The following is a 9482-nucleotide window of genomic DNA, read 5'->3' as shown; positions in this document are numbered from 1 at the left end:
GCCTATTAAAGCTAAAAATTGGCAAATAATAGTATCTTGGGTCCAAGAAAGAAGGAAACCAGACCAAAACCAATTTGGAATACCAGGCCTGTCAACTAAAATCTTCTTTAAATGGAATTATCAACCAAACCAAAAGCAATTTATATCTAAGACTTGGAATAAAGCTTTTTTTACTGCATGAACTAATAGTACAACTGTAGCAATTCATAAGGTTCAAAATCATATGCCAGGTTTGTACAGACTAGGATTGAAAGATGGGCAAAAATTGCTATTGTGGAAGGATTTCCCACTGAAGGTTCAGAAACATGAAGAAAGTTATGTACACTATTTTCCAAAGAAATCAGGCAGCTGAATACTTCACCCAGTCACTCATAACAATTTTTACCAACACTTTAAAGAAATAGTACGGAAACATATTATTCTTGTATATGATATGTAAAAAAATGAGCACATGTCTTATGTAAATTGGGGGGAAAATCTCTCCCTTATTGGACAAATCTGGGGGAGAAGGATGTAAAACATATATTCCAGAGGAAGTTCACACTTTGCCAATCAGTAATGAAATTCCAAATGGATCCTGGGAAAACAGAACTAAATGTCAAAGGTCAGTAAGAACTGAAACAATAATCAAATACAATCTAAAGCATAAGAATAAGGAAAAATATAAAGGCCTTATCCAAATTAAGGTTTTAGATAAAGTCAAAGTTATTAATAAATATTTAAAAGTAGAGGCATAGGCAAGGATAGTGAAAAATAACCATGATTCACATAACTCAGTGGAATGTCCAGAATTGCAGAAAGACCCTGTTATTGGTCTCACTGCCACACCTATGGCAGGGGTATTAATCAACCAAGTAAAATACATGCATATTCCTGTTCTGTTAATTTTATCTAAGTGACAAACCATGAGAGGGCCAGCAGATTCTAACACCATCTAGGAAGATGCAAGTATGTCTGTAGGTATAACTGGGGTTGTTCATTATATTTATCTATAGAAATTGTGTATGCTGTAACATTTATTACTTTGTTGGTAACTTTAATAAAACTACAAAAAGATAGATGCTGTTGTAATTGTAGATGTTATTTGCCTGTGGTTTCATGTGTTCCTATGAACTCTAGATCTAAAACAAACAGAGGTAACACTGTTAAACTCAAAATGACAGCCACCAGAGCCAAATGCACTGAAACATGTGATTCATCAGGGCATGCAATGGCATGTGACCTCTGGAATCTTATTTAAAAAATTCAGCATCATATTAGCTATCTGCCAGTCATCTGGTACAGAGGCTGATTTAAGTGATAGGTAACATAGAACAGTTAGTTGTTCTGCAATTTGATATTTGAGTTCCTTAACAACTCTTAGGTGAATATCATCTGGCCCTGGTGACTTTTACTTGTAATTGATCAGTTATAAAACCTAGGTGGCAGATGTCATAAACATATAGCTAAGAGTGGCATAAAATCCCTCCTTTACCTGTAAGGGGTTAAGGAGCTTAAAAAACCTAAAGAACCAATAAGAAAAGAAGATACTTTAAAATCTGTGTGGTGGGGGGAGGTTTTGTATGTGCTTTCTTTCTTTGTTTTCTCCTTGGATGAGAAAGGGACAAGGTGGGGAAAAAACATCTCTTAAAAAACTACCTGACATGACCATCTAAGATTATAAAAATTGTAAGTAAAGGCAAGGAAATGTGTTAGATTATCTTTCGTTTTGGCTTGTGAATTTTCCCTATGCTAAGAGGGAGGTTTATTTGTGGTTTTTGTGACTTTGAAGCTAAGCCTAGAAGGGAATCCTCTATGTTTTAAATATGTTATTTACCCTGTAAAGTTATCTTCCATCCTGATTTTGCAGGTGTGACTCTTTTACTTTTCTTTAAAAAAAATAAAATTATTCTTTTAAGAACCTGATTGATTTTCAGTGTCCTAAAAACCCGGGGGTTTGATCTGTGCTCAAATTGTTCCAATTGGTGAGGATATTATTCTCAATCCTCCGCAGGAAAGGGGGTGAAGGGGCTTGGGGAAATATTTTGGGGACACAGGGACTCCAAGTGACCCTTTTCCTTAATCTTTGTCTAAATCAGTTAGTGGTGGCAGCAATACTGTCCAAGGACAAGGAAAGGAATTTGTGCCTTGAGGAAGTTTTTAACCTAAGCTGATAGAAATAAGCTTAGAGGGTATTTCATGCAGGTCCCCATATCTGTACCCCAGAGTTCAGAGTGGGGAGGGAACCCTGACAGGTGTCTTTGACTCAGTGGTGTTAATAGCAGTGCCCCATTTCACAGGATGTTGTACTGACAAATACGTTACAGATTGAGAGGCGCTGAGATGCTACTGTAACTGAGGCCATAGCTAAGTGCCTTAGGGAGATATCAGCTCTGTATCCCTCATAAGGGCGATTTGGGTCTCTGGGTGCAGAACCTGAACTCTTCCCAACACCCCTTGGTGATGAGGCCTGTCATTAGTGTCCCTGCCTGCAGGTATATGGGATCTTGGGGAGCAATTACCACACAGCTGGGGTTCCAATTAATTTCTTTATTAAAGGAAAAAAAAGGAAGTGGTGGGAATTTAATAATGAAATACGATGGGATGGGGTGTATAGGGTGTTTACAATAGACAACGATGGGGGGGTTCTTCTTATTGAACAGTGTAGGGAGTTCTAATAGTGGGCTACAGCAAGTGGGGTTCAGCACAGTGGGATACAGTACAGTCAACAAACAACTCTAGATACAGTGTGGAAATGCAAAGCGTACCCAAAAGAAATGCAAAATAAACTGGTAGCTTCTATATGAGTTAATAGCTAGCTACACAATGTAACACAGTGGCATCAATGTAAATACAAAGTATATCAGAAAAGTGGAGGCAACCAATGGGGTGTTATAATTACAAGTAAAATGTGAGTTACAGTACAACAATACAATATCAATATAAAGGCTGGGTCAAGAAACAGGATGGGGGGAGTGACTGATTAGTGGTATGCAGACGAGCGGCTGGAAGCAGCGAGAGACTCTGAAGCCCTGCAGGGTGAGGACAACGGAGCAGTGTGATGGTGATCTTCGGTAGGGGAGGGGCAGCGGAGAAGTGTAAAGAAGAGCTGGAGAGAGGTTTAAGCAACAAGCGGACACCAAAAACAAAGGTAAAAAAAAGCTGCAAAGGGTTTGGGACGTTTCACAGGGGGAGAAGCAGCAAGGGGTTTGGGACGTTCGGAGGGTGATGCAGACGCGGGGGGGGGGAAGCAGCAAGGGGTTGGGAAGTTCGGAGAGTGCAGATGCGGGGGAAAAGCAGCAAAGGGTTATAACAGGGAGACACGGAGGAGCACACAGAGGGGGAGATAGGAGCGGGGGAAAAACAGACACAGAAAAGTTCAGGGAGAGATCGGGACAGCAGGAAGGCGAATTTAAGCAGCAAAAATCCTTATCTATCTTAACCAACGACTAGGCAAAATGACAAATATCACAATTCTAAGCAAAGCTATAACAGGCAACTATACGGAGCGACAAAACAGTAACTATAACAAGGCAGTTGAAACTTACAAACTCTACAATCTTAACAAACTATGACTTATTAAACTAAAAAAAACAAGACAAGGGATGGTGGCGGAAGCCAAGGGATACAGCTGAAAGCAGGGAGCCCCAAGGCAAAGCCCACAGGAGCAGCGCTTAGCAGCGGCACAAACTTATTTTTAGCAGCAAAGTGCCCTGGAGTTTAAGAGAGGTTTTAAGACACAGACCAAGGTTTAGCTTGAGTCTGTGTGCTGGGGAAACAGAGCCAGCAGCTAAAATAATAAAATAAAAGTATGGAAAGTTTCACAGAGGGATTCTTACCAGTCTCCAAGGCAGCAGCAAAGGCAGAAGCAGCATCAACATCAGAAGAGGCAAGGAGGGCTCGGTACAGTCTCAATAATCAGGAGATTTCTCAGGTAGCAATTCGTTCTTCGTGGGAGGGGTGTTCAAAAAACGAGAGTACGCTCAAAAATAAAACGAGAGCGGAGAAAGGACCCCCCAGAACCCCTGGCTGATCAGACCAGGCAGCAATGCAGGAACTTTTCTGAGGTGTGTTTCAAAAATGTCTGGTTTTAAAGGCAAACTTGGGCGGTTTCCCGCCAGTAATCCTGATAGGCTCCCTCTGTCACAGGGGAGGGGGCACAGGGAAAAACTGAAGGTAAGCCCGGAGACATGATAGGTGACTCAAGAGCACATGAGGCCTATGACTCATGCCCAGGATCTTAAAAACACATTAGGTCTTGCAGCTCTGGACATTGCCTACCCTACACCAAGCCCAGGCTCAACGAGGTGATAACAGGACTAACCCTTTGAACAGGGCAGTGGTCCCACTTAGCACGCAGCACAAGTGGCCATCCCTTTGAGAAGGGCAATGGCTCTTGTTAAACAACTTAAGGGGCCCTCCCTTTGAGAAGGGCAGTGGCCCTGGTAAACAACTTAACAGCCAGGGAAGGGCGGCCACAGGAGAACAGAAAACAAAATGGAGTCTGGGGACAGCTGTAAGAAACAAAATGGAATAGGGGATAGCTGTAACAGACACACACCAGGGGTGAGAACCCATCAGACTCATACCCTCTGGAGCCCAAATGTGTCTGCAACGCACCTATGATGCAAGTAAGGGGGTAGGGACTGTAGCCTAAATAGGAGATACAGTTGTAGAAGTGGTTTGGTTTATTTACCAATATCTTCTCACCTGAGCAGCACCCTGCAATAGCCCCAGGGCCACAGATCAGGTAAATAGCATGACTGTTCCCTCGTAAATTGTGGGATGTCTTGTGAGATGAACTCAAGGTTAGTTTAGCCCTGAGAGAGGTGGAGGAATCGCACAGTGAGTGGAGAAGTCTCATTGTTCTAGCTCTGACCCAGGATATCATAAGGCGTTTCTGCATCCATTTGCAAAAGATCAGCACACAGAGTAGATTATTATTAGAACACGTGGTAGCTGTCAGACATATATTCAGCTTGAAACCTCACAAAGGCTCCCTGACAAATAAAATTGATGCCAGAATCCTGGGACAAGAAAGCCTTTTACACTCTCTTTGTCTTGAATAAATGCAGAATCAGGTAATTTGGCCTCTACGGGGTGACACTCATTTTTCAGAGGTAATGGACTGGATATTACAACTGCATAGGCAGTATGAAACAGTACACTGCTACAAAAAACTGAAAATGGTTTTTGGTCCCTGCTTTTGTGGGAGCATTCTCACACATTGTGCAGATGGCAGTACATTACACACAGAACAAACAGCCATCATCATTTGCTACACTGAACAGTCTGCAACACACAGTTTGCTCTGAAAACCTAAGCCCCTGTTCTCGGCAAATCATTTATTTTCTCCCGGGAGTGATTCTCAGGCTGAAGTTCTCCAGGGTCCATTTTCTGCTCTTCCAGCTGCTCACACAGAGTCCAGGGAATTGTACAGGAGTCCTGGCCAATTTGAAAATCCACAGGGATTGTACCGGGGAATCATAAAGGTCGCTGTGCAGCATGCCGAGTGTCAGATATGTGACATTCATACACTGATTCTCAAGACTCTACCTTGCTGTTGCAGTAAAAAGATTTCCTCTCTCTGCTGCGTGGGATTTTGGTGAGTTGCCTGTTTCTGCATTAAAGTGAGTGATAAGTGCTGAGGAAGTTTTCCAGAGTTCAAATCAAGAACCAGCTGGGCAGGAATTCACCAGCACGGTGACTTGAATTGTTTAGTACTGTCAGAAAAAACAAGGGATTTTCCTGGAAAAATTGGAACTACAAATAGATTGGAAATAGTTTAGACAAATATTTGCATTTAAGTTTAATTTGTTTTCTCCTACTGTGTCCTTCTATCTTTCTCAGTAACTTATTTTTTTTGAGCTGTATGTTTTTATTGTGGTTTGCTCAAGTTTTCCAATTCAGCAACCTCAGTGCCCTTTTTGGAAGTGCAGCTAAAGCTTCTGCAGTGGGTATCTGTGTTGCCAGAGGGTTCACAACAAGAATAGGCCACACACTGGGTAGATTCTACTCTCTGATTCTGCCTTCACTGGGTCACTTCAGATTGACCTCCCTGAGAGCAAAATCAAGGCCCCTGTGTTTTGAAACTCCCAATTTTCATTCCCAGTCTCAGAATGTCACATGAACTGGGGGTTCCCTCAGACTCTCTCAGCACCCTAACAGAACAGCGCTCTCTGCAGGAGGACCCGAAGCCATGAATTTCACAGCCAGGAGGCAAAAGTTAAACATTCAGGGTGAATCTGATCCCCATGAGATCCAAGGAAAAATTCCTAAGTGAGCCAGAAGTTTGCTCTAAATCCACATGTAGTGACTTAAATCAATGCTCTGATTTACATCGGTCATGAGCCTCCAGTGACTTCATCTGGAGTCACCCCGGAGGCCTCTAAGGACGGATGAGCTTGTTCAGACCCAAGAAGAACTGACAGTACAGTTGCTTAAATCTCAAATTCACAGACTTAAAGCTTCAAAACAATTAGGATAACCATTTTTTTCAAGGAGGGGTAGAGGGAGAGAAACTCTTCATCTCCATTTCTGGAGAGGATGAGAAGCATTAAAGGTTGTGTTGCAAATGTTACCCGGGGAGGTCCAGGAACACACAGTGTGTGCGGTGAGTGCAGGCAGGACTGCGGAACATGCAGTATTCAGATCACAGTGGCACGGAGTCATGAAACTATGCAGCATGGGGAACGGACGTCCTCCAAAGAGGCATCATGAGGCCTCCTGGGTCTAGGGGGTGTCTGAAAATGCAATGAAAAGTGGGCAACACTCTAGCACAGGGGTAGGCAACCTATGGCACGGGTGCTGAAGGAAGCACGCGAGCTGATTTTCAGTGGCACTTACACTGCCCAGGTCCTGGCTACCTGTCCGGGGGCTCTGCCTTTTAATTTAATTTTAAATGAAGCTTCTCAAATATTTTAAAAACCTATTTACTTTACATACAGCAATAGTTTAGTTATATATTATAGACTTATAGAAAGAGAACCTCTAAAAATGTTAAAATTATTACTGGCAAGCAAAATCTTAAATCAGAGTGAATAATGAAGACACGGCACAGCACTTCTGAAAGGTTGCCAACCCCTGCTCTAACTGATGGTCTCTGACACCATCTCCCATCCAGCCCATACTACCGTCCATGAGAAAGCCCACTACAGTTTTGTGGCAACATCAGCAATTGCCAACACAGAAAAGCAGCCTCAGGAAGGGGTATCAGGGTTTCTAAATGGCCGCAGTACGTTAAAGCTTTGTGTCTTTTTGAAGAAAAGTTGCTCAGACTGGGTCCTTTTAATCCCACCTCTTCTCCCACTCCTGCTAGGTCTGTCCATCTCTCCTTCCCTGCACAGGCTGAGCTGCAGCCAGGGTTCCCTTTGCCCCCCAGAAAGGCAGTTTAGTCTCATCTCCCCCTTTTCCCTGGTGCAGGCAGACACTGAATTTAACCTTGTCTGAGGAGATAGTTCTGTGAGCTGTTGCTGTGGTGCGTGGCACCTGCTTTTGGTCCTGGGTGAGGAGTATCACTGTGTGACTGGGATAGAAGTTCTGGAGGTGGGGGATCTACATGGACAGGTGACCAGCACCAAGAGTTGTGTGGAAAGAAGAGGGGTGTACAGAGACAGGCTGGCCGTGCTGGAGGCTGTGGGGGCAGGTGGAGGGTTTACACAGAAAATTAGGCACTGCTGAGGGTTGTGGAGGCAGGCGGGGGATGTGCAGTGACAGCTGAGTACCACTGAGGCTTTTTGAGTGCTGTGACAGTCTACAGCTTGGGGGAGTGTACTGTAACCCCCATATTCCTTATTTTCAGATAATCAAGATCTTACATATAAAGCATGCCTTGTACAGTATCAAGGGAAACGTTATGATCTGCTGAAAGTCATGTCTTTATCCATATATGTATCATTAATGTATATGGGGCAATGAGAATTCTGTTGTACGGTGGTCACTAAAACATGCTGTAAGTTGGGGAATCAGCTAGATACTAGCCCCCACCCTGAGGCAACAGCAGGGAAAGGAACCAACACCCAGGCAGGGTGTCAAACAACCCATCAACAGTCATTGTCCAGCAAGGGAGCTCCAATGCAATGACTCACCTGCCTGAGGCACCACAAAGGGAATTGCTAAACTTTGCTTGGAGAGAATCAGCAATGCCCCCCAGACATGCCTCGAAGTGTGCTCCTGAAGCACATGGACTGAGGGTATAAAACAGACAGAGTGGACACATACTGGGCCCTTCTCCTGCCCCAAACTTCGCTGCTAGCACTGAAGACATTGAGAAGAAAACAAGACTCCAACAGGGAGATTGGCCCAGGTTTAAGAAACCAACCTGTATATTAAGGACTGCAATATCCAGTGGGGTGAGAAAAACAGCTTCATCTCGATGTTGCCCAGTCTAATAGGGTTGAGAGTTTAGACTGCATATTTTTTTTTAATTTCGGTAACCACTCTGACATTTTGCCTGTCACTTAACATCACTTAACATCTGTCTTTGTAGTTAACAAATGTGCTGTTTATTCTACCTGAAGCAGTGTGTTTGGTTTGAAGTGTGTAAGAGACTCCCCTGGGGATAACAAGCCTGGTGCATATCAATTTCTTTGTTAAATTGATGAACTCATATAAGCTTGCAGTATCCTGTGGGCATAACTGGACACTGCAAGACAAAGATTCCTAGGGCTGTGTCTGAGACTGAAGATATTGGCTAATGTCATTCACTTGCACGATCCAAGGGACAGTTTACATGGCACAGGCTGTGCGTGAACAGCCCAGGAGTGGGGGGTTCTCGCTGCAGAGCAGGGTCAGTCTGGCTCCAAGAGTCAAGGCTTGGAGTGACCTAGCAGATCACCGGTCCAGATGACGCCAGAGGGGAACGTCACAGGGTTGCAGAGCGGCATGTTGATGGACAGGTGGGTAGTGCTGCTGAAATAATTTTTTTTCTGTAGGATTGTTGATCCAAGGCCAGGTTTGGGACTTTTCCTGGTACAGAGTGTGTTTGGGGAGCTTCAGAGTCTCTTTGCTCTGGCAAGCCACAAAACTGCAGCCTGGGTGACAGAACCTTTACTCAGATTTGTTCCCAATTGTTGTTGTCATGTAGCTTCAGGCATTTCATTGCTAGAAATAACCACTGATATTTTGTGACAATGTACCCCATATTGATCATAGTGATATTATAATATGATTACATGATTATAGCATAATTATAGTATAATTATGACACATTTTATGCAAGAGGGGTCATTATCTGATTCGTATGCATGTATGATTTTTGTCTGCACTTATGAATATTGACTACTTATCTGTATTTCAAATGCAGTTACAACTGGGTAAGGACCACTAGGCAGTATGATTTCAGTCTAGATAACCGGTTGGAAAGGGCCTATTCAGAGCAATGAGTCATTGGAAGAAACAATACGCATTAAGAGAAACTTATCTCCCACCAGATGAGGCTGTCTGAGAATGCTTCAGACAGCCTATACATAACGAATGCTATGACTTTACAAGGGCATGTCACC

Source organism: Gopherus flavomarginatus, chromosome 1, assembly GCF_025201925.1.
Source record: "Gopherus flavomarginatus isolate rGopFla2 chromosome 1, rGopFla2.mat.asm, whole genome shotgun sequence".
Lineage (NCBI taxonomy): Eukaryota > Metazoa > Chordata > Testudines > Testudinidae > Gopherus > Gopherus flavomarginatus.
Note: the sequence above shows the minus strand (reverse complement) of the source record.